Genomic DNA, 7,221 nt, shown 5'->3' on the forward strand with positions numbered 1-7,221 from the left:
AGACCTCCAGAGTTTGTGGGAAATGACTGGGCTTAGGTATGAACGACCTGAGAAAGGCAGACCTAATTGACCCAGGGAGTACTTGGGTGATATAAACTGTTAACACACTGAGCTGCTAACAGAAAAGGATAGAGGTTCAAGTGCACCCAGAGGCTCCTTGAAAGAAGGCCTGGCAATCTACTTCAGAAAAATAGGAGCTACTTTGCCTACTCTGAAACACATGGGGTTGCCATGAGTCAGAATCAATCCACAGCAGCTGGTTAGCCATGTTCATGGTGAGATCACAATCTTTTGAGACCAACAAATGGTGAAGGGCAGTCACAGCACCCCCTGTTAGGTGCTCTGCCAGATTTAAGCACAGGATCCTGGGAGACCCAGAGAAAGACCGGTGGATTTCAGCTATTTTCTTTTTCTGGTTTGAATCTTGAAGGTCAACTATGAATTTTGGACTGGAAGAGGGAGAGGAAGGATTCGCCCCAAGCTGTGTGCAGGAATTCTCTGGGGGGAGAGGGGTGGAAGTGGAGTTGGGTGAAGGGGACTTTCACTTTTGCTTAGTAATACTTTAGTGTGAGTTGCAATCTTCAAAATGAGAATATTGTTGTTGTTGTTAGTTGCCACGGAGTCAGCTCCGACTCACGGCGACCCCATGTACACCAGATCAAAACAGTGCCCATTTCGTGCCATTTTCACAATCACTGGTGTGCTCGAGTCCATTGTTGCAGCCACTGAGTATTTGGAGTGCCTTCCAACCCTAGGGGGCTCATCTTCCAGCACTATATCAATGTTCTGTTGTTATCTATAGGGCTTTTACTGGCTAATTTTCAGAAGTAGATTCCCAGACCTTTTTTCCTAGTCTGTCTTAGTCCAGCTGGTATTGAAACACCAGTGGCAGAGCTGCTGGTATCACAGAAACAAGCAAGCCACTGAAGTACAACAAACTGACGGACAGTAGTGGAATGAAAATATAATCATTTATTAGTAGTGGAAAGAAAGAGAGAGAGAGAGAGAAAGGAAGAGAGAGGGGGAAAAAGAGAGAGAGAGAGGAAGAGAAAGAAACAGACGCTCATGAAAATCCTATGGGTTACAAGAGGATATTGTCTGATATAATGATGGAAGATGAGTCCGCTAGTTTGGAAGACACTCGAAGTACGCAGTGGCCGCAACAGTGGACTCAAGCCTACCAGTGATTGTAGAACTGCCCCATAGGGTTTCCAAGGCCATAGTCTTTATGCAAGCTGACTGACACATCTTCACAGGACTGCCACAGGACTTCAACCTCACTTATAGTCGTTTACCGCCTGGTCCAAGCCCACCACTCCAGCATCATCTCACACTTCTTCCTCACTCCCCCAACTGCAGGCTTAGTTGCTGAAACAATTTAGAATATTAGCAAGTTTAACAAACCAGCCTTGGACATCAATTCAAAGCAGTGTAGAGACAGGACTAGTGAACATGTGTTGTGCCCATTGTGATCTCTGTGGGACATTCTTGATTCTCTGAGTCTTGTCAGTAACTTTAGGCAATACGATACTGTATCCAAACCGATTCCTGAGGAAGTCGATTCCAACTCATAGCGACCCTATAGGACAGAGTAGAACTGCCCCATAGGGTTTCCAAGGCTGTAATCTTTATGGAAGCAGACTGCCACATCTTTCTCCCATGGAGTAGCTGGTGGGTTCAAACTGCCGACCTTTCTGTTAGCAGCCAAGCACTTAACCACTGTGCCACCAGGGCTCCTTACAATACTGTATAAACAAAAATCAAACCAAACCCATTGCCACTGAGTTGATTTTGATTCATAGCGACCCTATAGGACAGAGTAGAAGTGTCTCATACACATGCAAATCCAACTACAAACACAGCTCTTTACTACCCACTTCTCCCTTTCTGCTCCTTAATTCAGTCAGCAGCAGAATTTAACTCCATATTTAACTATACAAGTTTCCTGCCTAGATTATTCTGTAACTATGCTCACAACTGACTCTTACAGATTACTATTAAAAATTGCTATGAGAAACAGCTTTTAAACTGTATAACACTTCTATATGCTGGCAATTCCTGGTTTCTTGACACTACCCCTAAATGTTCTACTTTGCTAATTCTGCACTTAATTGTGAAACCCAGTAATGGTCAAAAGGCATCAATAGATAAAGTTTCCTGTATTGAATTAAGATATAGGACAATCTCATAGAACCTAAATTCCAATGTATGAAACCTGAAGTAGTAAATGAATAATTTCTTTTATAAGGATCAGCACCAAGCTGATTCCTATGAGGCGGAGGTTAAAGAGGTCCCAAATGTCTAACTCTTCCAAGCTGCTGTACCACTCCATCATCTCTAACATCAAGTACTCCCTCTCGCCTCAGTACTCTCCGTCCTGTTTGGGGGTTCCCTAATTTCTTGCAACGTCTCACAGAACTCTCGGACCATATAAAGGAAATAGCTCACGGGGTTTTGGAGGCCGGCAAGTCCCAAATTCATAGGTCAGGTATAGGCCTCTCCCTGGCCCTCAGTCTGTGCCCAAAGGCACTCAGCTTTCTCTTTCTGTGGGCAGAGAAGCCCACTGTGCCATCTCCTGCGAGTCTCTGCTGCCGATTTCTGCTGTGGGCCTCTCCTTCTTCGGTGGTGGTGGGCTCTCCTCTTGGCTCTGGAATTGGCCCCCTTTTAAGGCAAAACTGACCAATCCCCTTGGTAGGCCACAATTACCGTATCACACAATCACCAGAGTGGGAGTTACAAGCCCACGGCTATAAAGGCCACACACAAAAGTAATTAATAAACCTACAACTAGAAATTTTTTTTAATTTTAATGGAAATTTTCAAACATATTTTAAAGAGAATATTATAATGAAACTCCATGTGCCCATCACTGAACCCCAATATTGCCAACAGATCTGCTTCCATAAAGATTATAGTCAAGAAAACCTTATGGAGTTCTACTCTGTAACAAATGGGGTCCCCATAAGTCAGAACTGACTCAACAGCAATGGATTTGGGTGATTTTGGTTTTTTTTTTTTTTTGCTTTATCAATTTATTTTACTGTTTCTTTATTTTAGATTGTTTACTTTTTGTCTCATGCTTTTTATGCTCCTCCTTCTTCTTCTCTGCCTTCATCTTCTTTGTTATATAACCACATCATATGGATTGAATTGTGTTCCCCAAAAAATATGCCTGTGAAGATCACCTTCTTTAAAAATCGGGTCTTTGAAGATGTGATTAATTAACGTGAAGTCATCCTGGAGCGGGGTGACCTACCATCTGAGTGATTTTCCTATAAAAGAGGAGGAGAGACAGGAAGGACATGACCATAAGAAGATGCATCTACAAGCCAAGGAACCTCTGGGCTTCCAGAAGCTGGGAGAGACAGAAGAAATCGGCTAACAGAGATTTTGGAGGCAGCGCGGCCCGACTGAGGTGGTGATCTGTACTTCTAGCCTCCAGAACTGTGAGACAATAAGTTTCTACTGTTAAAAGCCATCAGCCTTGTGGTACTTTGTTACAGGAGTCCTAGAAAACTAATACCAAAAAAAAAAAAAGAAAAACCTATTGCTGTAGAGTTGATTGCGACTCATAGAAACCCTATAGGATGGAGTAGAACTGACCCATAGGGTTTCCAAGGAGCACCTGGTAGATTCAAACTGCTGAGCTTTTGGTCAACAGCCATAGCTCTTAACCACTACACCACCAGGGTTTCCAGGAGTTAATACACCACAGTACTATTATAACATTAAAAAAAAAAAAAAACCAGATTCCTTAATGTCATGCATTATCTAGTCAGTATTCAAAATTCCCTGATTATATCATAATTATCTTTTTATTTTGGGGTTGTTCAAATTAGAATCCAAACAAGGTCAACACATTGCATTTGGTTAATGTAACTTTTTTTTTTTTAATTACAGACAATTTCAAACATATACAAAAGTAAAGAGGATAATGCAGTAAATCTCACTGTATCTATCACCAAGAGTCTGAGTTACCTAGTGCTGCTACAACAGAAATACCACAAATGGATGGCTTCAGCAAAGGGAAATTCATTCTCTTACAATCTAGGAGGTTAGGAGTCTGAATTTAGGGGTCAGCTCCAGGAGAAGGCTTTCTCTCTCTGTAGGCTCTGGGGGAAGGGCCTTGTCATCAATCTTCCCCTGGTCTAGGAGCTTCTTAGCACAGGGACCTCAGGTCCAAAGGATGTGCTCCCCTCCTGGCTTTTCGTTCTTGCTGGCTTGAGGCCTCCCTGTCTCTCTGTTCGCTTCTCTCTTTTATACCTCAAAAGAGATTGCCTCAAGACAGAACCTAATCTTGTAGATTGAGTTCTGTCTCATTCACTTGTTGTTGTTGTTGTTAGGTGCCGTTGAGTCGGTTCCAACTCATAGCGACCCTATGCACAACAGAACAAAACACTGCCCAGTCCTGAGCCATCCTTACAATCGTTGTTATGCTTGAGCTCATTCTTGCAGCCACTGTGACAATCCACCTCGTTGAGGGTCTTCCTCTTTTCCACCGACCTGTACTCTGCCAAGCATGATGTCCTTCTCCAGAGACCGATCCCTCCTGACAACATGCCCAAAGTTTGTAAGACACAGTCCCACCATCCTTGCCTCTAAGGAGCATTCTGGCCTCACTTCTTCTAAGACAGATTTGTTCGTTCTTTTGGCAGTCCATGGTATATTCAATATTCTTCGCCAACACCACAATTCAAAGGGGTCAACTCTTCTTCGGTCTTCCTTATTCATTGTCCAGCTTTCACATGCCTATGATGCGATTGAAAATACCATGGCTTGGGTCAGACGCACCTTAATCTTCAAGGTGACATCTTTGCTCTTCAACACTTTGAAGAGGTCCTTTGCAGCAGATTTGCCCAATGCAATGCGTCTTTTGATTTCTTGAGTGCTGCTTCCATGGCTGTTGATTGTGGATCCAAGTAAAATGAAATCCTCGACAACTTGAATCTTTTCTCCGTTTATCATGATGCTGCTCATTGGTCCAGTTGTGAGGATTTTTGTTTTCTTTATGTTGAGGTGTAATCCATACTGAAGGCTGTGGTGTTTGATCTTCATTAGTAAGTGCTTCAAGTCCTCTTCACTTTCAGCAAGCAAGGTTGTGTCATCTGCATAATGCAGGTTGTTAATGAGTCTTCCTCCAATCCTGATGCTCCGTTCTCCTTCATATAGTCCAGCTTCTCGTATTATTTGTTCAGCATACAGATTAAATAGGTATGGTGAAAGAATACAACCCTGACGCATGCCTTTCCTGACTTTAAACCAATCAGTATTCCCTTGTTCTGTCTGAACGACTGCCTCTTGATCTATGTAAAGGTTCCTCATGAGCACAATTAAGTGTTCTGGAATTTCCATTCTTCGCAGTGTTATCCATAGTTTGTTATGATCCACACAGTCGAATGTCTTTGCATAGTCAATAAAACACAGGTAAACATCTTTCTGGTATTCTCTGCTTTCAGCCAGGATCCATCTGACATCAGCAATGATATCCCTGGTTCCACATCCTCTTCTGAAACCAGCCTGAATTTCTGGCAGTTCCCTGTCAATATACTGCTGCAGCTGTTTTTGAATAATCTTCAGCAAAATTCTGCTTGCGTGTGATATTAACGATATTGTTCTATAATTTCCACATGCAGTTACATCACCTTTCTTAGGAATAGGCATAAATATGGATCTCTTCCAGTCAGTTGGCCAGGAAGCTGTCTTCCATATTTCTTGGCATAGACGAGTGAGCACCTTCAGCGCTGCATCTGTTTGTTCAAACATCTCAATTGATAGTCCATCAATTCCTGGAGCCTTGTTTTTTGCCAATGCCTTCAGAGCAGCTTGGACTTCTTCCTGCAGTAGAATTGGTTCCTGATCATACGCCACCTCTTGAAATGATTGAATATCGACTAATTCTTTTTGGTATAATGACTCTGTGTATTCCTTCCATCTTTTTTTTTTTTTTATTAACTTTTATTGAGCTTCAAGTGAACGTTTACAAATCAAGTCAGTCTGTCACATATAAGTTTACATACATCTTACTCCGTACTCCCACTTGCCCTCCCCCTAATGAGTCAGCCCTTCCAGTCTCTCCTTTCATGACAATTTTGCCAGCTTCCCACTCTCTCTATCCTCCCATCCCCCCTCCAGACAGGAGATGCCAACACAATCTCAAGTGTCCACCTGATATAATTAGCTCACTCTTCATCAGCATCTCTCTCCCACCCACTGTCCAGTTCCTTTCATGTCTGATGAGTTGTCTTCGGGGATGGTTCCTCTCCTGTGCCAATAGAAGGTCTGGGGAGCATGGCCGCCGGGATTCCTCTAGTCTCAGTCCGACCATTAAGTTTGGTCTTTTTATGAGAATTTGGGGTCTGCATCCCACTGATCTCCTGCTCCCTCAGGGGTTCTCTGTTGTGCTCCCTGTCAGGGCAGTCATCGATTGTGGCCGGGCACCAACTAGTTCTTCTGGTCTCAGGATGATGTAGGTCTCTAGTTCATGTGGCCCTTTCTGTCTCTTGGGCTCTTAGTTGTCATGTGACCTTGGTGTTCTTCATTCTCCTTTGCTCCAGGTGGGTTGAGACCAATTGATGCATCTTAGATGGCCGCTTGTTAGCATTTAAGACCCCAGACGCCACATTTCAAAGTGGAATGCAGAATGTTTTCATAATAGAATTATTTTGCCAATTGACTTAGAAGTCCCCTTAAACCTTGGTCCCCAAACCCCCGCCCTTGCTCCGCTGACCTTTGAAGCATTCATTTTATCCCGGAAACTTCTTTGCTTTTGGTCCAGTCCAACTGAGCTGACCTTCCATGTATTGAGTGTTGTCTTTCCCTTCACCTAAAGCAGTTCTTATCTACTAATTAATCAATAAAAAACCCTCTCCCTCCCTCTCTCCCTCCCCACCTCTTAACCACAAAAGTATATGTTCTTCTCAGTTTTTACTGTTTCTCAAGATCTTATAATAGTGGTCTTATACAATATTTGTCCTTTTGCCTCTGACTCATTTCGCTCAGCATAATGCCTTCCAGGTTCCTCCATGTTATGAAATGTTTCACAGATTCGTCACTGTTCTTTATCAATGCATAGTATTCCATTGTGTGAATATACCACAATTTATTTACCCATTCATCCGTTGATGGACACCTTGGTTGCTTCCAGCTTTTTGCTATTGTAAACAGAGCTGCAATAAACATGGGTGTGCATATATCTGTTTGTGTGAAAGCTCTTGTTTCTCT

Source organism: Loxodonta africana, chromosome 2, assembly GCF_030014295.1.
Source record: "Loxodonta africana isolate mLoxAfr1 chromosome 2, mLoxAfr1.hap2, whole genome shotgun sequence".
In the NCBI taxonomy this organism is placed as follows: Eukaryota; Metazoa; Chordata; class Mammalia; order Proboscidea; family Elephantidae; genus Loxodonta; species Loxodonta africana.